The sequence below is a fragment of the Octopus bimaculoides genome, chromosome 10 (genome assembly GCF_046866305.1).
Source record: "Octopus bimaculoides isolate indiv1 chromosome 10, ASM4686630v1, whole genome shotgun sequence".
Taxonomy (NCBI): domain Eukaryota; kingdom Metazoa; phylum Mollusca; class Cephalopoda; order Octopoda; family Octopodidae; genus Octopus; species Octopus bimaculoides.
Genome location: NC_142937.1, coordinates 24,253,914 through 24,281,413, shown reverse-complemented (window position 1 = coordinate 24,281,413; position 27,500 = coordinate 24,253,914). Strand labels below are relative to the sequence as shown.

Below are 27,500 nucleotides of genomic sequence, written 5' to 3'. Positions count from 1 at the left end.
GAAATGTTCATAGGCCAATTTCATTATCATTATTATTATTACTATTGTTATAATAAAGTATTTTCAATGGATCAGTTTTGAGCTATATTTAAAGTTGATATATATATACAAAAACTCAACTGTGAGTATTTTGCTAAGATTGTTAACAGATACTATATTCTTTTGCCAAATTCTTGGTGTAATATATATATATATATATATATATATATATATATATATATATATATATATATATATATATCCACATATTTACCTACATGCATACACACACATGTGTATAAACATAAATACATGCATATGTGTGCTTATGTGTATGTGTGTGTGTGTGTGTGTGTGTGTGTGTGTGTGTGTGTGTGTGTGTGTGTGTGTGTGTGTGTGTGTATCCGCGTATTTATGCTAGCGCAGAGGCCATTTCATCTACATTTAATGCTGTCAGGTATTCGTAGGATTTATGTCCACCAGTCAACAAGCAGAAATTAATCTGCATGTTCTGTTGGGTCTTGCTATCAATCGTACCTGAATGAATGCCAGATTCTTTTTCTTTTTTTAAAGAGTTTCTGAAGTAAAAAAATTCATGATGGTGTTGGTGGTGGTTGTGGTGACGATATTGCTACTGGTGACGATGCGGTGGTACTGGGCATTTTTCGTATGGAATAGGTATGATACACACACATATTCATACACAAGCACACACATGTTTGTATGTATGTACGTATATATATATATATATATATATATATATATATATATATACATATATATATATATATATATATATATATATATATATATATATATATATATATATATATATATGTATATATATATATATATATATATATATATATATATATATATATATATATATATGTATGTATATATATATATATATATATATATATATATATATATATATATATATATATGTATGTATGTATGTATGTATGTATGTATATGCGGTTGAGTGGAAAGCGTTATACACGTATTCACACAAATATATATTTATATACACATACATGCATAACTATATACTCATATATAAATATCCGCATATATGTGTATGTATACATATATTTATTTATATATGAATGTATGAATGTGTACGTATACACACAAACTCATATATATATATATATATATATATATGAATGTATATATATATTCAGTTTACTATACATTTTGGCATATACACATACTGACATATGTGTATATATATATATATATATATATATATATATATATATATATATATATATATATATATATATATATATATATGTATGTATGCATGTATGTATATATACATACATGCATACAAGCATATGTATATGTCAGTGTTTGTATGCATAATAATATACACATACACACATGTATATGCGTACAAGTATATGCATATATGTGTCTGCGTTCGAGTGCAGATTAGTGAGCATATGTGAATGTGTGTGTGTGTTTGTGTGTGTGTGTGTGTGTGTGTGTGTGTGTGTGTGCGTGCGTGCGTGTGTGTGTGTGTGTGTGAGTGTGTGTTTATGATCACATTTTATAGCATAGTATTAAATGTCTCAGAACAAACAATATTAATGATTACTGACGTTAGTGAAGCTGTTGTTACTAAACTAGAGACTTCTCCTTCAACAGGTTTTAAAAAACTCTTCCCATAATTTCTATTGAAACAATACAAACCGGCGCTAGAGAGCGTTCAACGTACAAAGAACGATAAGACAGCACATGAGCAGAAATTGATTATAAATGTCAGATAAGTCGAAAATCATCAGGACACTATTGTTTTCGTTGGCTAAATGTCAATACATACTTACATGCATATATACATACGTACTTACATACATACTTACATACATACATACATACATACATACATGCACACATACATACTTACATACATACATATATATATACGTATATATGAAATTATGTGAGTTTGTATGTATATATATATATATATATATATATATATATATATATATATATATATATATATATATATATATGTTTGTATGTATGAGGGTGTATATACGTGGGTGTGCGAGAGAGTTCTTTTAACCTAATATCCGAGCTTATATATACTGGTTTCAAATTTTGGCACAATGCCAGTATTTTCAAAGAAGGGGATAAGTAGATTACATCGATCCCAGGGCTGAACTGCAACTTAATTTATCGACCCAGTTAGGAGGAAATGCGAAGGGAACCTTGACGGAATTTGAATACAATGTGAAGATGGATGAAAATGCCGCTAAACATTTTTCCCAGTGTGCAAAGGACTTTGCAATCTCGTCGGTCTACCGTGCTTAGATAATATTCGTTTCAAATACGGCGGTGAGCTGACAGAAACGCTAGCACGCCGGGCGAAATGCTTAGCGGTATTTTTGTCTGTCTTTATGTTCTGAGTTCAAAATTCCGCTGAGGTGGACTTTGCCTTTCATGCTTTCGGGTGTCGATTAAATAAGTACCAGTTACGCACTGGGGTCGATATGATCGACTTAATCCGTTTGTCTGTCCTTGTTTGTCCCCTCTGTGTGCAGCCCCCTCTGGACAGTAAAGAAATAAGAAACTTTAGCACGCCGGGCGAAATGCTTCGCGGTATTTCATCTGTTTACGTTCTGAGTTCAAATTCCACTGACGACTTTGCCTTTCAGGCTCGAAATATTAAGTACCAGATGCATACTAGGGTCGATCTAATCGACTGGCCCCCCCTCCCCAAAACTTTCGAGCCTAGTGCCGAGGGTAGAAAAGAATATTCGTTTCAAATTTTGGCACAATGTTAGCAGTTTCGAGGAGGCGGGAATGTCATTTATACCGAACCCCAGTTTATCACTGGTACTTGTTTTATCGATACCAAAATACTGATAAACATTTCACCCGGCGTGCTAATGATTCTGCCCGATTGCCTCTTTACCGGGCTGAGATAATAATTCTTGCCAAACTTTAGCAATCTGAAAAAGTTGAAATTTTTTATGTATACATGTATGTGTGTGTGTGTGTGTGTGTGTGTGTGTGTTTGTGTGTGTGTACAAACACACGCACACACACACACACAAGATGTAATGTACGCAAATCTATATTTACACATATACCTACATACAAACACGAAAACACACACGTGTATATATATATATGTATATATACATGTACATACATATGTGTATATATATATATATATATATATATATATATATATATATATATATATATATACATATATATATATATATACATATATGATTGACCGTTGACTGAACACTATTCAATTTTTTTTCTCCGTGTTTTTCTCCTTGTCTCCGTATTCTTTCTGTTGAAGAGCGTAGCTCGAAACGTCAAAGACTTTCCGTATTCCCGAGCGTCATACTAATATATACTTTTGTTATTTACACCACCTGTCCTCGTCTGTTGTTATTTTTTGTATAATCTCCCATATATATATATATACACGTACACACACACACATATATATATATATATATATATATATATATATATATATATATATATATATATAAACTCTCTCTCTCTCTCTCTCTCTCTCTATATATATATATATATACACGCACACAGCCAAACGCACACACACATACACCCACACACACGTATACATACACATCGCATTCCTTACACATTAATGATTATGACTGCTTCAGTTCTCTAGCAGCGTGTACCGTTCATTTGCTAATTGCTTTTGATTGCCCGAGTATACCGAAGCAGACAGTGAAACACAGAATATATTACAGCTGGGCAGCTGGGAAGAGAGACAGTTTCATCTTTACTTTGTCTGATGCACATCTGTAGTCGACGATAGCAACGTGAAATTAATGCCTTTTAAAAGGAAAATGTGCCGTCGAACTCCAGACGATAGAATCGAAGTTGAATTAAGTACGTGGCTTCAGAAGAGGTGTACTTTGAAGGATATTAAATGCCGAATTGACGTGTTGTAGTTTTTGATCAGACCGCAGCTATGTATGTGCGTGCGTGTATGTGTGTTTGTGTAAGCCTCTGTGTGTATGTACATATGTGTGTGTGTGTGTATGTGTTAATGTGTTAAAAAAAAACCCCGTTAAACCAAAAACGAACTGAAGGCAAAACCTTTTGGCAACATTCACCAACACAAACAAGGAGACTGTCCTGAAGATTTTCAGGCGATTTCTAAATCGTGTGGAGACCGTGTTTGAAGCCAATGGCGATTATTTTTTAAATAAATTTACTCTTTAATATTTCAAGATATTTTAATGTAATTTTGGTAAATATATCTGTTAAAATGAGATGTAAATGTCATTTTCATTTTTGCGTAATTTAGACAATATATTCACCGCAGCCTGTATGTATATATAGCGGGAAAGTAAGCAGAAAAATAAGAGAAAATGCACGTTGAAAATCAAAAAGAAAGTAAGGCTTTTTATGAAAAGTAACGATATATATATACAATTAGATGAACTGGGGTAGGAATAAAGTTAAAAAAAGTCATTGTTGTGAGTTGTTAAAGAGATCTACAAGCATACCGGTTTCGTAGTAAAACTATTCATTGCTTTGAGTATACACCGAATTCTGAACGGTGTCAAGTCTATTAGTCCCTTAGTAAAAAGATTATGTGTAAGGGAGGTAAGTAGTTCTGGATTTGGTGCAATTAGGGTAATCTGGATTTGTAGTGTGAATGGTGTATGGGATGTATGGGGGTTAGTGATATTAAATGGAAGATTAGTGGTGTTCTATATGATGTTATGTGTTTATATTTAGTTGAGGAAGATATTTATTAATGAAAAATGCCTCTTTATTCATTCTTTGTTGTGTAGATGTGTTCTGTGAACATTGATAGAAGGGAAAAATTAGGAAATTAGGATTAAGATTCCTCGCACACCTTTCAATGTGTCCACTGACTTGTATCTGTCTGTAATGTGGGTGGCGGATTTGTTCTTTGTGGAGAGTAGTTCTTCTACGGAGTGATATTCCTGTTTGTACTTCTGTAACTCACGTTTCGGCTAAAAAGACAGAGATCACAAGTATCAGGTTTCAGAAGTAAGTTCTGGCGTCGATTCTTTCGACCCAAACGTATCAAGGCGGTGCTTCATCATGGTGGCAGCACTCTAATGACTGACTAAAAGATAAAAGATAACTGCTAATTATTATTATTATTATTATTATTATTATTATTATTATTATTATTATTATTATTATTATTATTATTATTATTATTATTATTATTATTATCATTATTATTATTATTATCATTATTATTATTATGGTTTTGTTTTCTCTGAATTAAATCTTAGCTGAGGAGTTTCTGAAAAGGGATTCTATTTCATTTGATTCTTTTGTTGTATTTTCCTCTTAATAAACTTCCACCCAAACATATCGATTGGTCTGATGTAATTAGAGGCCTTGAGAATTGATTCATAAAGTTATGCAAAGTAGCGATCGATTTTAGACTGTCAAGAAGATCGATGTGTTGCTATTACAATGCTCTAAAGTCATTACAGCTTGGTGATCCCATCCTAATAATGTTTACATAATTCTGAATCGCAAAAATTGTAGAACTCCGTGAGAACCGCCTACGGTATTTAGTTTGGTCTAGGTATTGCTATGTGGTCAAAAAGCTCGCTTTGCAAGTGTGTAGTTTCGGGTTGAATCCTATTGCGCAGAATCTTGGGCAAGTGTCAAGTAATATAGGCCTGGTGAGTGAATTTGGTAGACGGGAACTGTGTGGAAGCCCATCGATGTGTGTACATGCGTATATATGTCAAACCACGTGGTTTCGGTTTTTGCCCCACTTTGCCGCACCTTGGAGAAGTGTCTTCTACTATTGTCCCGGACCGCCTAATGACTTGTGAGTGGATTTAGTAAATGGAAACTGTGTGGAATCTGTCGTATATATGTGTGACTGTATGTGGATATATGTGTAACTACGTAGTTTCGGATTTTGCCCTAATTCGCAGCACCTTGGACAAGTGTCTTCTACCACTGTCTAGCACTGCCTAGTATCTTGTGAATGGATTTAGTAAATGGAAACTTTGTGAAATCCCGTCGTATATATGTGTACATATATGTGCGTGTGCGTGTGCGTGTGCGTGTGCGTGTTTGAGTTCGTTCCCCACCAATGCTTGGATATAGGTGTTGGTTTGTTTAAATCCTGGTTACTTAGCGGTTCAATAATTGAGAACTGTACAATAAATGGTTGATTTGCTTAACTAAATTTTTGAAAGCGATGCTTCAACACGACCGCTGCCTATTGGTTTATCTCCTTAAAAATAGCTAAATAAAAAAAACCCCACCTAAAATCAGATAATAGGGAAAAGTGGTGTGAAATATTAAATAACTTCATAAGAAATACTGAAGGCTTTTTTTTGTAATAGACATGACTCTTCTCTTCCATAAATGCGACATTATCGTAATGTGACATTAAAAAAAATCAATATTTACAGAATTCGTGCCTAAATCATTGTCTCGTAAATAATACCAGAATTTTCGATTTTAATTTTTTATTTATTTAATGATGAGAAAAGCATAACAATATCCGACTATCTCCAAATATTTCCAGGATTGCTCGTCAGTAAACACACCTCAGAACTTATTCTGTATTTGAATATTTAATACATCATTAAGGCGGCAAGCTGCCAGGATCATTAGCACGCCGGACAAAATGCTTAGTCGCATTTCGTCCATCTTTACGTTCTGAGTTCAAATTCTGCCGAGTTCGACATTACCTTTTATCCTCTCGGTGTTCGATAAAATAAGTACCACCTGAGTATTCGGTTGATAAAATAAGTACCCCCAACATGCTAGGCTTGTGCCAAAATTTGAAACTAGTATTTAATACGTTACTATTTCCATGCCCCAAAATGCGTGGTTTCGGTTCCTTTTGCAAGAGTTCAAGTATTATCTCCGGTTAAACTGGAATACATTACTAGATTAGTCTTGCTTTTTTTCCCTATATTTTTTGGTTTTATCTACGAGACAAGGTTGTTACAGTGTTACTGTTTAGTTGACTGTGGTGAATTCCGTCTCTCACCTCTACACAATCTTATATATTATAACGCAAGCAATTTAATGTTAATAATAGACCTGTAGGTGTCGTACAGTTTTATGTCTCATCTCAACTTGTTTCGGGTCATAAACTTCTACTGCTGAGCGGTTGTGTTTGGTTATATAAACTACAGCATGGAACTCACATTAAGTTGTGTGCATAGTACCATCTCAAACTTTTGTTTAACTCAACACTCTCTGGAGATATTGGCAGTAATTTTCAATAAGATCAGACAGTCTGAGCTCTCGAATCAGTATAATTATCGAAGTGAAACCATAGATTTCTAGGAAAATTAGTGTTGGTTTTCGTCAGCAAATAAGTTGTAAATGTAAATCGGTAAACTGTGAGGATGGTTGAGCAATAGTTCATCAGACTGAATATATAATGCTGTTAATTCCAAAATCATGTATGCGCTAAATACAGGAAAATATACAGCACTAATCACTATCGTTTTATAGACACATACCTGTAAAAATAATGTTTCCTTCTCGAGCCATGCCATGCTCATAACTGCCGGTTTCCCGGTTTCCAAAGTGTATATATCCCCCACGGGATAACACCGGTCCGTCGAATGATTACTCATTTTTGCGAGGTAAGTGGATTGGAGCGACGTGAAATGAAGTGTTTGCTCAAGAGCACAACGTGTCTCCCGGTCCAGGAATCGAAATCACACTCTTACGATCGTGAGTGCAACACACTAAGCCACACGCCTCCACATTATCGGTCATAATGTCTTACGTTTAAGATGATTCCCATGCTTTACCTGATGAGAAGGGTACAATTTTAATATCAAAGATCCCTATGGATCACACAGGTTGTATTCCTTTGAAACATATGTAGGAATAAAGTATGCAATTATAACATGCGTTTTCTCCAATCCTTAAATTCTTATATATATATATATATATATATATATATATATATATATATATATATATATATACATGCATATATTCATACATATATGTACATACCTACATATATATGTATATATACATCCATATATGAGTACAGGACGTCAAAAAATGTGAACAAAATGAAAACCGAGAACATAAAAAAACAACAAAAAATGTAAAACGAACTTTTTTCGGACAACGAAAGAAAACAAATAGAGACAGGCAACATAAAGAGCAATCACTTCATCAGTTGTCCCCTGTTTTATCTACTCCGCGTTTCGAAGGTTAGGACAAGACGCGACATCGTTAAAACAGTCCTTCCCACAAAGCAAATGAAATAAAACTTGGAATTTTTGTGGAGGGTTAAAGTGGTAACAAATCAGGACAGTAAGAACAAAACAGTAAAAACAGACGGTGAGAGAGGTTAAGCCATAACGCGGTGGTGTGATGAACGCTGGAGAAAGGAGCTGTGACAAGAGACAGGCTGAAGTAGGTCTTATCTCTTGTAAAGCAAGAGGAGAAAAAGAACGGTAGCCGCTGATCACGTGTGAGCAACGAGAGAGTCAAGAAGGAAGAGTGAGCGAGGGAGAGAAAGAGAACGGTGAAGTGGGAGGAAAAGAATGAAAGGCAAAGTCGACCTCGGCGGAATTTGAACTCAGAACGCAGCGACAGCCGAAATACAATTAAGCATTTCGCCTGGCGTGCCAACCACTCTGCCAGCTCGCCACCTTGTAGTGATTATTAATATTAAACACTGAATCCATCTATGCAAAGAGAGGGCCAAACAAACTCTGTTTTTAAGGATATGAAAAGGATTTTAAAACGTCGAAATAACTGTTTTTTACTCACAGAAATATCGGAAAAGCGTCGTTTTTATTATGTGATGAGAATGCGTTTCTGATAGATAAGAGCAGAAGAAATTCTATGGTATGCTATTATGATGTATCTATTATGTAAATCCTCATGAAACTGTTTCATCCTCTATATTCTGAATTTGATATTTTGGAAAAATTGTGTTTGTTTGGTAAGAGATATGATGGACATTGTGCCGAAAACGAACCAACTGCATTGTGGTCATCGTGGTGGATTCGCGATAACCATATAAATCACAAGCACACAGATGATTATACATATGTGCGCATGCGTATGTGTTTGTATCCATCCATCCATCCATCCATCCATCCATCTATCTATCTATCTATCTATCTCTATGGACAGACGGTAGACGTGTCGGCTCCGTAAGTTTGGCCTTTTTTATGTTTTAAAACGTTTGTTTGTAAAGTTTATTTTATATAGAAAGTTGTATAATAACTTATAGACTCTCTGGTGCAAGTTTTTGCAACGGAAATCTGCCCTGTGTGGCACATTTCCAGGTTTTAAAAATTAATTTCGGCTTTCTAGACATTTTTATTTTGAGACGATGGCGTCTTGTAGCCATGAAAAGTTTCATCAAACGAACGCTGAATTTTGCAGTGTTTCGTTCGAAAAAGAATTTCCTAGTCTTCCTTCCTCACAGTTAAACGAGAGAATGGAGAAAAAGAAAAAAAGAATCCACACACACAGATGCAAGTGTTGTTAACTTGAAAGTTAACACCGCCACCACCACCACCACCAACAAAAACAAAACTGTAACCAAAGTTACAAAACAGAACACAGACGATGTCTCCAAAGTATCTGACGTCAACACCATTTCTGCTGACGCCATCATCGCCACCACCAACAACAACAACAACGACAACAACAACAACAACAACAGCAGCAGCAGCAACAGTTCAACTCAACCTTTGCTCTCTTCACCAGCAGCAAGCGAAAGAGAGGAAGGAAAAATGAATACAAGCCACAACACAACTGACACAGTCACAAATACCACATCTGCCACCAATACCAGTGCCAGCACCAGCAATAACAATAACAACAATAACAAAAACAAAAACTTTGCTGAAGCTTTGAAGCAAAGTGAAACTGTTGTGTCCTACACGACAAAGGAAATAATAGAAATGAGAAAATTAATCACCAAAGAAAGCGGTGAAATACACTTAAACATACCACAACACATATTAGAGGTAACAAGTAGAAAAACAATAATATATAAAATAATAAACACCAAAAGTAGAAGGCCGGAACAGGCCAGTATGGACAAGATCGAAAGATGCTTGAAATCAATTTGGGATAAAAAATTTTATATTACTTATTACAGATTTGCACAGGTACAGGTGATTTTTCGAAATGAAGAGTTGGCGAAGAGGTATTCAACGCTAACTCTTCACACACCTGAAATAACAATGTTACCCAGTTACCTTGGCCAAAAGGTAACAAAGGTAACAATAAAGCACGCACCTCCAACAATAGACACACTATGGTTGATATCAGCCATATGTGTCGACATGGACAACATAAACATACTTAAAATAAACGTTGGAGAAAGCAACTGGACGGGAAAAAACATACAAATCCTGTTCCACACAAACGAACAAGAAATAAAAAAAATCCCACCATACATCCCTTTGGCAACAAATCAAAAGTTACATATAGTGGTAGAGGGCAGGCGGCCTCGCTGTTACTTATGCGATAGCGAGGCACACCTCAAACAGGAGTGTCCGACTGTCCGAAAAACACAACAACAACAAGAAGAACTAACTAAACACATACAAAAAGCCTTGCTGCCCACACCGCCATCCACACAAAAAACAACAAAAGCAACATTAACAACATCAACGAAAACTGCAAAATTAACAAACAAAGAAGACGAAAAAAGAAAAGACAATACAAAAACTGATACCCCTTCCCCCGTTTCAGCGGCATTTTGCCCGACTGTTCGGGAGGAGTGGCGAGCGAGAAGGCAGGGTGGACTTTAGTGCCTACCTGCACAGCTTGCCATGACTCTCGGCAAGAGAGGCGGAGTGCTGCGAAGGGGTCATCACGGCGGAAGAGGTGAGGGACGCGATGGCGGGTTGCTCGACGGACAAAACTCCGGGTTTGGATGGTCTGCCCTACGAGCTTTACAACTGTATGCCAGACTTGTTTGGAGACGTCTTGGTGACCGTGTACTGCAACTGGCAGCAGAACGGGAGCATTACCGGTTTTGTGAGTCGAGGAGCGGTAATGCTGCTGAAGAAAGATCCAAACAACGGGGACGCCATAGATAACTTTAGGCCCATCACTCTGCTCAATGCAGACTTGAAAATTTTGGCTAAGGTGTTAGCCAAGCGGTTGGCGCTTGTCATCGAGAAACTGGTCGGCACGGAGCATCCATGACAACCTCCATCTGATGCGCTACATCATAGAGAGGGTAGTTAAGGAACCTGGCATGGGTGGGGCCCTGATCAATTTGGATCAATCCAAAGCTTTCGATAGGGTAGACCATCGATACTTGGAGGCCGTCCTCGAAGCGGCCGGCTTCGGTCCCGTTTTCCGCGGCTGGATGGCTGCCTTGTACACAGGCATCCGTTCGGTTGTTCGCGTCAATGGACGTCTATCGGGACCCTTCGACATTGCACGTTCGGTTCGTCAGGGATTCCCCCTGTCGCCGCTCCTGTACGTATTGACTCTCGAGCCACTACTGCGGAAGCTGGCGACGCTGAGGGGCATCCCGCGAGAACTGGGGTGCGGGACGAGCGTGTCGGCATACGCGGACGACGTCACCGTCATAGCGTCTAGCCACGAGCACATCGAGCTTGTCGGCGAGACGCTGAAAGACTACGAAGCGGTGACGGGAGCGAAAATCAACCGGGATAAGTCGGTGGGTTTGCTGCTCGGCACCTGGAGAAGCAAGCCCATACCGTCCGGCAGCGCCTCAGTCGTGGGACGCTGGACGGACGGTCCGGTCAAGTTGCTCGGAGTCTGGTTCGGTCCGGACCTGCAAACGGAGAAGAACTGGGACGAGATAACGAGTAGGGTGGCCACTCTCTGCCGGCAATGGTCCGAGAGGAAGCTGTCCCTAAAAGGTCGGGCGGAGGTGGCGTACGCGTACATCGCGTCCGTCATCGAATACCGCCTGACCGTCGTGCCTTGTCCCGATCGTGCCATCACCGAAATGGAGCGCATCCTCTTCCGCTTTTTGTGAAAAGGAAGCGTTCCGATGGTGAGGCGATCCGTTTGTTGCCAACACCCGCTGAAAGGAGGGCTGGGCATGCCGTGGTTGATGATGCGCAGACATGCGCTGAGACTGCGACATCTCCGGCTCTACGTAGACGACGGTGAGCAGGTGTGGTCGCCGTTTGTGCGACGCGCTTTCCCGCAGCTCGTCTCCATGACCGAGCTGCAGTCGTGGATCAAAAAGAGGCCGAGGAATGGCGAATGGCACCGTGTACGTGTACGCTAGACTTAGATAAGACACATAGGCAGGGCTCCGGTTACTGGAAACTAAACGCGTCTTTCCCGTCGAGACCAGTTTTCAGAGACCGGATTAGCACGTTAGTAAAGAGGGCTTTGACAGGAGCCATCATCAATAACAAATGGTGGTTTGCCCTCAAGAGAGCAATAAAAGCAGAAGCGGTTAGGTATAGCAAAGCACTAGCCATAGACAGAAACAGAGTAGAGGGTGAACTAGTTAAGAAGCTAGAAGAGGCAATTAGAAGTGACATCGCATCCGACGTTTTGGCGGCGAGGTTGGCCCTTGACCGACACTTCAACGCCAAACACGAAGAGTGCGTTGTCAGGGCTAGGATGCGTGCTCTAAGAAACGAAGGTGTTGGAGCCGCACGAGAGGCCCGGGTGGCGGAGGCGCAACAGGGCAACAAAGCCACCATTCGGTCTCTGGTGGACGAACAGGGGCGCGAACTGCTCGAGCCAAGCAAAATGTGTGAGGCCTTTCAGTGGCACTTTGCTCGACTGTTTGGGACGAATGGCGAGCGAGAACGCAGGGTGGACTTCAGTGCCTACCTGCACAGCCTGCCACGACTCTCGGCAAGAGAGGCGGAGTGCTGCGAAGGTGCCATCACGGCGGCGGAAGTGAGGGACGCGATGGCGGGATGCTCGAGGGACAAATCTCCGGGTTTGGATGGTCTGCCCTACGAGCTTTACAACTGTAAGCCAGACTTGTTTGGAGACGTCTTGGTGGCGGTGTACTGCAACTGGCAGCAAAACGGGAGCATTCCCGGTTTTGTGAGTCGAGGAGCCGTAACGCTGCTGAAGAAAGATCCAAACAAGGGGGACGTCATAGATAACTTTAGGCCCATCACTCTGTTCAATGCAGACTTGAAAATTTTGGCCAAGGTGTTAGCCAAGCGGTTGGCGCTTGTCATCGAGAAACTGATCGGCAAGGCGCAAACGTGCGCGGTGCCGGGCAGGAGCATCCATGACAACCTCCATCTGATGCGCTACATCATAGAGAGGGTAGTTAAGGAACCTGGCATGGGTGGGGCCCTGATCAATTTAGATCAATCGAAAGCTTTCGATAGGGTAGACCATCAATACTTGGAGGCTGTCCTCATAGCAGCCGGCTTCGGTCCCATTTTCCGCGGCTGGATGGCTGCCTTGTACAAAGGCATCCGTTCGGTAGTTCGCGTCAATGGGCATCTATCAAGACCCTTCGACATTGCACGTTCGGTCCGTCAGGGATGCCCCCTCTCGTCGCTTCTGTACGTGTTGACTCTCGAGCCACTACTGCGGAAGCTGGCGACGCTGAGGGGCATCCCGCGAGAGTTGGGATGCGGGACGAGCGTGTCGGCATACGCGGACGACGTCACCGTCATAGTGTCTAGCCAAAAGCACATCGAGCTTGTCGGCGAGACACTGAGAGACTACGAAGCGGTAACGGGAGCGAAAATCAACCGGGATAAGTCAGTGGGCTTGCGGCTCGGCACCTGGAGAAGCAACCCCATGCCGTCAAGTAGCGCCTCCGTCGTGGGACGTTGGACTGACGGTCCGGTTGAGATGCTCGGGGTCTGGTTTGGTCCAGACCTCCAAACGGAGAAGAACTGGGACGAGATAACGAGAAGGGTGGCCACTCTAGCCCGGCAATGGGCCGAGAGGAAGCTTTCCCTGAAAGGTCGGGCGGAGGTGGCGAACACGTACATCGCGTCCGTCATCTACTACCGCCTGACCGTCGTTCCTTGTCCCGACCCTACCATCACCAAACTGGAGCGCATCCTCTTCCGCTTCTTGTGGAAAGGAAGCGTTCCGATGGTTAGGCGATCCGTTTGCTGCCAACACCCGTTAAAAGGAGGACTGGGCATGCCGTGGTTGATGATGCGCAGACACGCGCTGAGACTGCGACATCTCCGGCTCTACGTAGACAGCGGTGAACAGGTGTGGTCACCGTTTGTGCGGCGCGCTTTCCCGCAGCTCGTCTCCATGACCGAACTGCAGTCATGGATCAAGAAGAGGCCGAGGAAGGGCGAATGGCACCGCGAGTGTCGCGCTGCTCTTCGGCAACTCCAACAACCCGGGTCAACCTTGAGCGACTGCATCACAACTAACGCATTCTATAGTGGATTAGTGGAGGGAAGGTACGACGACGATCTCGGGGCGAACCTGGGCGTCGACGAGGAATACCTGACCCGCCTGTTTAAGACGACCTTCGGGCCGGGACCTATGGACAACTTCCAGAGATCCCTGGCCTGGCAGTGCTATCGAGAAGCACTACCCGTTCGGGATAAGCTCTACAGGCATGGCTCGAGAAACACGGAGCCGACCTGTCCGAGATGCCGGCAGAGCGACGAAACCGTTCTGCACGCACTCGTACAGTGTCCCACCATTTCCGAGCTGTGGGCTTACGTCGAACAACTGCTATCGCGTGTGGAATGAGTCGGTCTATCAGCCGAGTCTATCGTGAATATTGTCGCGCCTCCTTCCTTTAAACGGGAAGGAAGAGCTATTTTCATCGTACTTGTGGCTATGGCGAAAGAATGTGTATGGTGGACGCGTCTGAAAGGTCTAGAGACAAAGACTTTCCTCTCTGGGCAATCTCTCATCAACTTTTTCAAGTATCACCTGAAGAGGAAGGTGAGAGTAGAAAGGGAAGTCTTGTCTAGTGAATGCTTCAAAAAAAGATGGGTGAATGTAGCAAGGATGGCACGTGTGAACGACGGAGCCATCTTGAGCATAACCCTATGAACAAGAAAAAAAAACAAACAAAAAGGCAAAAGAGAGTCACTTACTGTTATAGTTTCTTCAATGAGAATATTGACCAAGGTTACCGTGGTCTTTTCCGTGGGCTTTTCCTTCCACGGCTAAACCTAAACTGTCCTCCCCTCTTTTTACACGAGAACATTACTGTGTGATACACGATCCCTATTGATCGGCCTTTCCTTTTCTTTTTTTTTCGATCCCTTTTGATCGAACTGCCCCTTTTTCCCTTCCTACGATCCCTTTTGATCGACACCACCAATTTTTTTTTTTTTTCCTTCCTTCCCCCTCCCAAAAAGAAAAGCTCTACATTGTATTTGTCCCATCTTCGTTGAGCCCTGTGTGGCTAATAAAAGAAATGTATCTATCATTAAACTAAACAAAAGGGTAATATTATAACAACATTCCTGCTTTATTCGGCTAATATAACACTGCTACGATCTAATTAATATTTTTGTACGCTGGTAATACTACTGCTCGTTGGCGGCCATATTAGCCATTTAATTTTGGTAAAGAGCTTAATTAACTGTAACGCTAACAATCATGTTAGCTATTTTATTACGTTAATGGTTTAATTAATTTCAGCCCTAACATGAATGTTTTTCTTCGCGTTCTAAAAGATAATTAAAAACTAATGTTAGATATTTAACCGTTTCCCAATCCGCCAATGAAGCATTGCACAATATCTATTAAAACACATGCATTCTCAGAAAACTTGTATAAAAAAAATGATAATAAATGTCTGTTGGGGTGGAGGAAAAACATTGGCAAGGAAAGAATAGGACTAAAAATGTATTTGCTTAATCTGCAATCGCTTCTCCCAAATCGTCAGCAGCTTGCAATGAGTTATTCAGTTATTCGAAAGGTTTATATTCGTGCATTGTGAGAGCTGGTTTATAAGCATCTCAGATTAATATCTTAGCGAATCGCACGCTTCGGAAATAAAAATAAAACGAAAAAAGAAATAATAGTTGATTCAGAGTGAAATAACATTTTATAATGCATAAATCTACACGGGTTATGCTAAATCATGCAATACTATTTGCATGATGAATATTTCTTGCTGATGATAACCCAAATCCGCAAACAGACAGAACTCACTAAATATATGACAGTAATACGTCAAATCCGCTGCACTGAAGTAACTCCTTTAAACAAACCAATAAAACGTACGGCAAACCTTGTTTCGAAATAAGGTTGACAGTTTTTGTAAAACAACGTCGTAAATTTTTCTTAGATTCTCTCCATGAATCTTTGCTTAATTTCTCGATGTTTCTCAATCTTTCTCGATTTTCTTTCTTTCGACTAATCCGATGAGTCGATTCTCACGATCTTCTTAATTCGTTGTACAGTTTCTTCTCATTGATTTAAGTAGCAGAATTTATTTATCAAATCTCATGTTAGAATTATGTATAAATTACAGCACTATTGACCTTTGCTGAGCATGTTGCAACAGAGATGCACTGCATGATATTTTCATTTTAAGAAAACCGAAAATCCAACTCTGAACACGAACATGAAACGATATTAGCGACCGAGTCACTACATTCATTGCAGATAATGAAATTATTAACAGCTCGCTCAATGAATATTACCACTTCTAATATATTTTTCTTGTGGAAGAATAAGCAATGTCTATCGCTTGTGAAATTCCTTTGGAATTATGTCATATTTAGTTTAAATAAAATAGAGAAGACCCTAGTTAAACGCGTGTATGTACATAGATGCATTCCTCAGTTCATGCACGCGTCACATGCAAATGACATATAATTATGTATGTATGTATGTCTGTCTGTCTGTATGTATGTATGTATGTGTATGTATGTACGCATTTATATATGTGTGTATGTGTGTATGTATGCATGCATTTATGTAAGTATGTATGTATGTATGTATGCATTTATATATGTGTGTATGTGTGTATGTATGCATACATTTATGTATGTGTGCATGTGTGTATGTATGTACGTAAGTATGAATGTATCTATATATGTATGTGTATGCATGTACATATGTATGTATGTATGTATGTATGTATGTGTGTGTGTGTACGTACACGTACACATACATATGCATACATAAGCACACATTTACATACGAAGAGTAGAAGATATGTGAAGAATTGTCATTACTTTCATATGAAACTAACATAGAACACGCTGTTGGTATGTGTATATATATGTGTGTGTGTGTGTGTGTGTGTCTGAGTACGCGCGCGTATATGCGTGCGTGTGCATATAGATAAAACCCTACATAGCAGACATACAAACATGAAGAATTTAACCATTTCTCCGAGGACTAAGTAAATGATGAACAGCGTTAAACGAATTCCGAGCTCTACAGCTACTGGATTCTCAGCAGAGGTGCTTATATCAAATATATCTACACACACACACACACACGCACGCACACACACACACACACACACACACACACACACACACACACACACACACACACACACACACACACACACACACATACACACACACACACACACACACACACACATGGGTCAGGACAGGTATACATAGGAAGGAAGTAGAAAGGTATGATGTGTGCAGTGGAGAAAGCAGGGTGTACACACCTCCACCTTCTCAACTAACAAGGCTGGTAGTCTAAGGTGATCAGGATGATCCTGGAACTGTGGGGTTCCTTGATTGGCCCTTGTTGGAAATTGTCCTATATCAGGAAGACTGAATTGTAGTTTTATTGACATAGCTCTTCTCCTTGCCATCTATGTACGCCTTTCCTCATAAGTTACATACTGCCCTTATAATATATTCCTCAACCTTATCCCTGTGGCAAATAAAATAAATGATTATCATTATGATCATAATTATTGTTATTTTTGATATTTAGAAACAGGAGGAGGAAGAATAAGGAAGTGGAGGAGGAGGTGGGAGATAAGGTGTGGAGAAGAAGGAAGAGGAGGAGAAATATTATCTCCGTTTTGGATAATAATGTATTCGACACGAGTCGAATTTCGAAAGACCTGAGCAAAAATGATGGTCATCGTTCTCTAAAATGTCAAAGATCAGTGCTACGGTTGGAAAGTAGTTCATTTCTTAACGGAATTTAATTCTACAGCCAGAACTAAGAAATTATGGTTTACTGACCTCAGCTATTAACTTGATTTGTATATGATTGTGTAAACATTCACTGGAAATCTTTTGTTCGGAGCCACCTTGGCAACGCTATTATGCTGGCTCTATTCTTCAAACAGCTCTTGTAAATGGAGTATATAGAGCGAGCCAAAGACGAGGTTCTATTTATGATCGCTCGACCTGCTAGAAATCGTTCCGAACTATCGTCCCTCCGCCCCACACGCACGCACGCACGCACGCACGCACGCACGCACGCACGCACGCACACACACACACACACACACACACACACACACACACACACACACACACACACACACACACACACACACACACACACACACGAACAATGATGAGAAAATTTCTTTCTCCAGTCTGTTCTGCTACAACAAACTCTGCTTCTTCTATCCTCATGCCATCACTCGTAATGTGTCTCACCTCCAGGTCCCATACTAACAATTGTTACAGTATTTCCTGGCCAAAACCTCAATATTTTTCACTACCCTTCTACCTATGTCTTCTCTCTTGGTAGAATAAGCCGCATCAATCTCTCTAGTCTGGAAAGGTATGTGGTGGTAACGACCAGAGCTCTTTCGTTTGATTAATCTAATATTCCTTCTCCAGAGCGTTAATAGCTTTCAATTCCACCTACGTTCATCCAGCAGTTCTGAACGCAAACTAAATATCAGCCACATGAATTTCTGTAACGTTGGACGGCCTACAAAATCATGGCCAAAGATCTATCTTCGGATTAAACAACTAAAATGTCATACTCAACATGGAAACTTTAAGTAAGACAATGTATATAAAAGCTGCACAGCTTTATATTACTGGTTGCAGTGAAATTATATTATATACACCTCTGGACGAGAGGTAGTTATTAAAATAAGAAATAAAAAGAAAGAAAAAGAACACAGAATAGAACCTTCTTTAGCAGAGGACTTATGTATGCATATTTTCATCTATGTTTTGTTTATGTTGTGTATCAGAAGCTGGCTTCATTGTTCTTGCACTATACAGGCTTAATGTCGTAGTCCCAAAGAATTTAGGGTTTACATAGACATCTGTTGAGCACTTCCATGGAAAAGTAAAATGCCTCACCAAGACTAAATATGATATGTCCTGAAGAGGAGATATATGCTTTGTAACCTACAATATATACATAAGTGTGTGAATTTGCGTGTGTGTGAGTGCTTGTAAATGCATATCCTAATTAGAGCGGAAAATGCGTACCGTAATGACACCAAAGCATTTGGATATGCGTACATGCGCGTGTATAGACACACATGTATAAAATGTGTGTGTGTGTGTGTATATGTGTTGGTGGGTGTGTATGTGTGTGTGTGCGCGCGCGTGCGTGGGTGTGTATGTGTGTGTGTACGTGTGTGTGTGTGTACATAAAAAATTTTCGATGGAATCTAGATTTTAAAAATAAGCAAAAATAAATTACCTGAAATAGCTTAAAAAAAATTCGTATAAGAATCGATATCAATAAAGAAGAAATTAAATTAAATGGAAGCAATATTCGTTCTTATTTTTGTTTTTGAAGTTTATTGACTTCCATCAACACATGCCAAAAAAAAAACCCTGAACATTTTAAAAGTGCTTGTTTGAAATATTGTAAAAGGGAAGTTTGTTTATATTTTTCTTTCCTCTACTCCTTACATAACATTATAATACCTGAGTGCATTTTAAATTCGTCTTTTGATTTACATCGCTCTCTATATTTGGATATGAATCCATTATCATCAGCTATCCATATTCAAAATGCTAAAAGTCGATTTCTTTTGCTGATAATTTTTTTTATTTCTGTGTTTAATTTGCATCTCAGATTCATCTGTTCTGACTTGCTAATCAACGACATTATACACCGACTGGGCTTTAAATTTAAAAGGCTCTTTACCGTTTAAGTACAAGACATGCGAATCAAGCTATTGTCGCATGCTAATGCTGCCTAAGCTACACATTCCCCACGTGTATACTCGATCCACTAATTTCTACTACATCTCTGTAACCTAAGCCTTGAACCCACAGAGATTGAAAATCTTTGCACTCTGTAACTTTACGCCGTTCATCATTAGTTATTTCCAATGCCGTAAAAGCTGATAATATTAATTGCATTTGCTCTTAGTCTTCTTCACTTTAAACTAGAACGTGGAGCAAAATAAGCAGAAACCCGCAAAGCACAATTATAATTCATCATCATCTGGTCGAACTTACTTGGATGTTTTTAATCCGCACGCGGCATCCATTTCGGTTCTGCATTAATTGGGAGAATTCTTCAGGAAAGCATCCAATGTCTCTGGTGAGACACATACACCGTGTTCGGACGACTAGCTCAAGTACGGCCATGCTTTGGCATCTATAGCAGTATCTCACTTGCCAGCTTTTGTTTAGCTCACCAGCAATGTCCTGCAAAGCGCAAGAGCTTTTCCTTTCCAATGGTGGAAACAGACAGGAAATATCGAAACAGCTGGCTTTTTTCTGGTGGGATAAGTTCTCCAAGATATGTTTAAGACTACTATTAACAATCAGGTGTAAGTCCCACCGAACTTGGATTCCAGTTTGTTTGGTAAGCATGTGTGCTGTTGCTCCTTATAAAAGGACTGACTCTACCGCTGTACGGAAAAAAAATTACTCTTTATGTTGTCTGACACGGTTGATTTGCAACATCAAGTTTGCAACATCCAGTTTGTTTAGGGACGACAATACTTTGGCTGTCCGATTTTTACAACCTTTCCAGTTGAGATTGTTCCTGAACCGAGATAAGTGAAACCATTGACTTGACAGATGGGAGCAATGAATTTGGTTTTACTACAAATAACAAGTAGTCCAATATCATATGCAGCTAATTGTTGACCATGAGGTAATTGGTTGGAGTTTGATATTGAGTCAGAGAACAAGACTAAGCCCTCAGCTTCGTCTACATCGGTTGCTTATGTCTGGTCTGCCTTTCGCGAGTGTGAAACCGAGACAGTTATGTGGAGAGGTTACATCATCTCATTATATCTCCTTCTCCAGCATACATAACTTGCATCTGATATGTATCTTACACTATTTAATGACAGTGTTACATGAAAGAAACATTTTTTCAATTAGCTAAACGAAAACATTCTCTCAGAAAGATGAATGGAATGTTAACAAACTTTCACCTGGATTCCAGATCGTATTTCAAATCCATAAAGTTAACAATTTTTTCCAGAAATATTTCCTTAAATTTCCCTGGAGTTCGGCTTAAAGAAAAGGTAATTTATTCAATGACTTCAGTATTCTCAACACAAGAATACTGTAGCTATCATTGAAATAAGAATTTCAGGAACGCACACGTTCGAACCATTTTTGACGAAATGATGCGTACTCATCTTGTGGCATGTCAGGATCGAGAACATCTGTTACTTTGGAAAAGGTTGAAACATGAGGTAAGGATGATTTTTCAGAACGGTAAGTTGGTGCTGCTGGATGTGAGAAGCAGTAAAGTCAGTGCATCCAGATTAGTAACGATTAACGCCCTTATTGATTAGAACGGCCAAAATTTCTTCAAGTTTAGTATACAGGTTCTTCTCTTTAGTATTGGGGCGGAAAGGTAGAAACTGAATTTTAAATTGGATTTAGCATAGACGAAAAGGTGAAACGTATTCAGAAACTTGTTCAGGCATTTCCAACAATCTGAAACGTCACTTTATTGCGCCAGTGTGGAAACAGAGTGGTCATAGTACAACGTAGAGAGTGTACCTTGATAGAATTTTCGTTGTACCAACAGTGAGTTATAATGTTAGGTTTTTACAAACTTGCATAGACTGGGACCTGGCTTCTGAAAACTGAACGTGTCATCACCGGCGCGATCTCGTAATGCCTCAGTTGAACGGGGTTGCCATGAAAAAAGTGGTGACTTACCGTGAAGAGGGTGGCTGGAGAAATTGTAGCAGAGAGAAAGAGAGACTCTTTAGGGAAGAAGTAACGATAGAGAGGAATAAATTAGGCAGGATACTAATGAGAAAGTTGAAGAAATAATTAAGAAATACATATGGCCGCCGTGTTAGCAAAGAGAATGACTTTTGACCATTACTCCTACGGAAAATACGAAGGCTAATTTGCTAGAGCAAAGATACGTGCACTTAAACTCGGTGTCAACAGGAAGAGAAAGCTGCAATTCGGTCTTTGATACACTAGAGACGCTCGAAGAAAGCGATCGGTCGGAGATGGTAGTATACTTTAGCGGTTATCTCAAAAGTCTTCAACGGCTCCCGGCAGAAGATGCGAGCTACTACAAAAAAACATTAATGGTAGTTGATATACTGAAGGCGGTGAATGGTTGCACGTAGGGAAAATTGCCCAGTTTAGGTGGTCTGGACGATGAATTTTACAAATACATGCCAGACTTATTCGGTTATAACTTGGCAAATGTATACTGCAAATGGCAGCAAAACGGAAAATTTCAAGTTCCGTTAGTTGGTAGGCAATAGCACTACTGAGGTACAATGCCAACAAGTTGGGAAGGGGACGGAATAGATACTTTCCGATTTATAACTCTACTAAAGGCAAAGTTAAAAATATTTGTCGAGGTGTTAACAATGATGGTGTTACTCTCAAATAATTTGGTTGGGTAAGCAGAAAAATACGCGGCTCCTAACAGATCTATTCGTAAGAATCTTCACTTCATGCCATTATATCATAGATAGGTTGCCTAAGAAAACTGATTTCAGGCATCTCTGCTAGTAATACGATCTACATGTGCAATGTTATCCATGGCAGCGCCCACGTGTAATACGCATATTTACCGTATCAATAAATACATACATGCATACTTACTTACACACATACACACACATATATCTTTACGTAATTTCGTACATACGTACACACACATGCATACACATATCTGGCCATTCGTACAATCTTAAGTGAGTTAGCAACGGAGATATTCTTGATAAGCAGTAAATGTATATACATTGGGAAATCTTAGCATGTATGAGCGCGCGTGTATACATACATGCATGCATATAACACGTATAATATATGTAATATATCTACAAATATATATACACACACAGATATATATAAAATAGATAAAATATATATATATAGAATATGTATGTATATATATATATATATATATATATATATATATATATATATATATATATATATATATATATATATATATACATATACGTATATATATATATATATATATATATATATATATATATATATATACACATATTCCATATATATATATATAGAATGCGTCTCTCTCTCTCTCTCCTTATATATTAAATATAATGAATATACATATTAGATATATATATATATTTATGTATGTATGCATATATGTATATACATATATATACACACATCTATATGTACATGTTTATATATATATATGTACGCACACGCACAGAAGCAGATACAAACACACGCAAATACATATATATATATATACACATATATGACCGTATACATGAGTGTATATGTAGACATAACCTAGAGCTAACACAACTTGATTATTTCTAGAGACATGATATCGTGGCTAGAACATTATGGAATCTGCTGGATAGATCATTCGAAGAAGACAAATGAAGAAGAAGCGGTGATGCTGAGGGCATAATTTGAATGAGTGTTTGTGTAATGTCGTTGTCAAAACACCAATAAAATGAAAGCATAACAGACCAAGTACAACAATGGTCAAGAACACAGAAAAGTACCGAAACACAATTGTTGAAATCAGTTACACAAAAGACGCGAACATAATTTTAAAGAATTTTGAAAAAAATATTTATCTCTGCCGAACAATTGGAAAGACCTGCATTTATCCCTCTCTGTCTGAAAGCTTCGGTTTTGTACCAAATATATATTACGTGATTAGTAACGAGTGCCAATCTTAGGTACTGGGTGTCATAAAACCAGAAAGAACACGCCTGATCAGAAGGTTATAGCTACAAGCTGTCAAAGAGACTGTCAAAAGCTGTCGAATTTACTGTCAAAATATGTAAAACATTAATTTAATAACATCTACACATGCGATGCCATTTATATTTGCGCATGCGTAACACCTGTACGGATACCTATGTATATGCGTACACGTATACATGCATATATAGACATACGAACGTATACGTATATACACACACACACACACACACACACACACACGTGTGTGTGTGTGTTTGGTTTTACGCAATTGCAATGTGTCTCTAAATGTAAACAGAGGCCAGATGTGTATTCATTGGAAAGTTTTAGCATATATATATATGTATGTATTTATATGTGTTCGTCTATGTATGTATGTATGTATGTATGTATGTATGTGTGTGCGTGCGCACGTATGTATTTTCATGTTTGGGTGTATCTATATACATACATGCACAAATACATATACATACATATATATGTCTACATATACATACGTGAATATATTAATGTCTCTCTATCTGTCTACCTACCTCTCTCTCTCTCTCTCTCTCTCTCTCTCTCTATATATATATATATATATATATATATATATATATATATATTACTGCACACAAATACATACACATATGCATATATTTATACATATACATAGATTCATATATGATGCAAGCACACACATACATGCACAAAGACACACAAACACACACACATAAAGACTTACATAGTGTCAAACACATTCTCTCACATATTCTAAAACAGAATTACTTCCTAAATTTATGCTGCTTCATATTAAGAAAGTTATACACCTGTGTCATTATATAAATGACAGTTTCATTAATTATAGAGAACAGCAAATCTGTTGTTAAATGTTAGATATTAAATGATTTTTTTCTTTCTTTGGAAATGTTATCTTCCATACCATGCAACTTGCTGTATATGTGTGAATGTGTCTGTGTGTGTATGTCTATGAAATTGAATATGGGAGTCTTTCCTTTTGAAAATATATTCTATACTATGGCATATATATTTATGTGTGTATGCGTCTGTGTGTGTGTGTGTGTACTAGTGTGTGTGTACGTATTATACATAATTTATGAAACGATGTGTGTTTGTGAAATTAAAAATATAATTCGTTTCTTTTTAAAACAGCATCCATACCACGTAATAAATTGTATTTGAAATTTAATGAAAGTAAAATGTCTCCCACTGCCATCTACAGAGAGAAAGAGAGAAAGAAAGAGAGAGAGAGACAGAGAGAGAGACAGAGAAGCAGACAAGCTAGATACAAAAGTACACACAAGTATATGTACACTCACATAAACGTAAACTCAGGCAAACACATACACACATATATACGGAAACACTAACACACAAGCATATTTTCTTTTCATTCCGCTACGTTGTCACTATCTCAAATGTTTGACAACATACAAAAGCTAATTATTACATGTGAATCCTTCACTTGTAATCATTATTAAATTTACATTAATAAATAATTGTGATTAATTAATTATTTAATCTATAGCCTAATGTAATAAAACTGCCTGACTAATTGAGACCGTTATGTTGGAAGCATTTCGAATAGGTCCGCGATTAAATGATAACTCAGTATTTTGTTGGTCTTTCTTCTTCAATAACAAATGAATTATGGTTTCTTCTGCTCGTTCCCCTGACTAGTTTTGGAGACACTCAAAATCTCATATTCGATGCTCTTCTATCTCTGACTGAACAATAAAACAAAAGTTCAACCAGAGGATATATATCTTTAACATTGCAACGAAGCAGAATGAAGCAGAACTATATCCCAATTGTGATTCTTCACATTTAAGACCAGTATTCTCTTTCAAGTTTCTTAAAAACCGGAATTGCATTAAAATACAGCTAAATATTATTGCCATATATAATTTAATAAATAGCTTACCTATATCATAAAGGTAAGTTATTTAACTATACATACATACATATATATGTATATATATATATATATATATATATATATATATATATATATATATATATATATATATATATATATATATATATATATATGTATATGTATATAAAAGATAATAAGAGTGAAAAAACTACAGAAGGCTTGTGTTACATGGTTAAAGTATATATTTAAATTATGTCAGAAAAATGTTAGAAAATGTTATAAAATCTTTTTGGTATATAAACATTGTATTTTGAGAAATAACCGGTTTCGTGTTGTCTTTTCAAATTTCTCTACTTCATTGTAACGTGTTCGCTCCAGTCTGAAAAAGAAGAGTTCTAGATAGGGGGAGGTAATTAGGGATGTCTTCCGGTATAGGGGAGATAATCGAATATGTATATATGTATATATGTGCATATATATATATATATATATATATATATATATATATATATATATATATATATACACACATATATATATATATATGTATGTATATATATATATATATACATACATACATTCATATATATATATATATATATATATATATATACATATATATATATATATATATATGATAGAAAATGGGACAAGAACGCAAAACATTCAGACAGTTAGGTGATACAAGAAAGGGACAAAACATCCAGATAGACGATACAAAGAAAACACGGACAGGTCATTCGGAGTTTTCTCTCTTCAGTCGAGATTCAGATTATCTTTGCAATTTCGGCTGGTTATTCTCGATATTGCTCCAATCTGGCCAGCCCCAAGGAAAAACTAAGCTAAGACTATTAGATTCCTTGGAAGAAAGCAGCTAATGTATACAAGAACAAGTACGAAAAAAAAAACGAACAATGTTACACAAATACAGTAGGAATAATAACGGGACATAACAACAGATGTCTTTCGACTAAGGACGAATAAAATTAAGCTGATGTATATGGAAAGAAGGCCTTACAGCCGGGATACAAGATTTCACAGGCACAGGGAGAAATAACGATGTTGCACGCACAACGGCCGCCCAAAAAAAGAAAGGTCAGACTTGGCTGAACACCGGTCACAGGAGAAGAGAAGAGAAAGGTAGAGGTAGGGGAACAAAAGAATTAGGGAGGCGCGAGAAAGAATGACAGGGACACAGTGAAGTGAAAAGTGGAGGGAGAAGAGAAGGCAAGGAAATGTGAGCGAGGGGGAACGAAAGAACAAACAGTGGAATGAACGAATAAGGGTGAAAGAGGCTGATAGACAGAAATAGTCATACAAGATTTAGAAAAATGTGTACTTACATATACGAGACAAAGTGTACATACGCCGCTATATATATATATATATATATATATATATATATATATATATATATATATATACATAAAAAATACAAAATTGGACAAGAGCGCAAAACATCCAGACAGTTAGGTGATACAAGAAACGGACAAAACATAGAGATAGGCGATACAAAGAAAACATGGATATGTCATTCGGAGTTTTCTCTCTTCAGTCGAGATCCAGATTATCTGTGCAATTTTGGCTGGTTATTCTCGATATTGCTCCAATCTGGC

General features: G+C 38.3%; 1 long non-coding RNA gene across 2 annotated transcripts in view; it reads right to left on the bottom strand.

Annotated features, from left to right (window-relative positions):
- Positions 1–27,500, bottom strand: part of LOC128246982 (uncharacterized) — a 37,036-nt gene that overhangs the window by 4,940 nt on the left and 4,596 nt on the right. The window contains exon 2 of one of the 2 annotated variants that reach the window (XR_016243363.1): positions 4,862–4,982. The exons of the other annotated variant lie outside the window; for it this stretch is intronic. This is a non-coding gene — a long non-coding RNA (uncharacterized LOC128246982). The remainder of the gene's footprint in view (positions 1–4,861; positions 4,983–27,500) is intronic. 2 annotated transcript variants of the gene reach the window in all.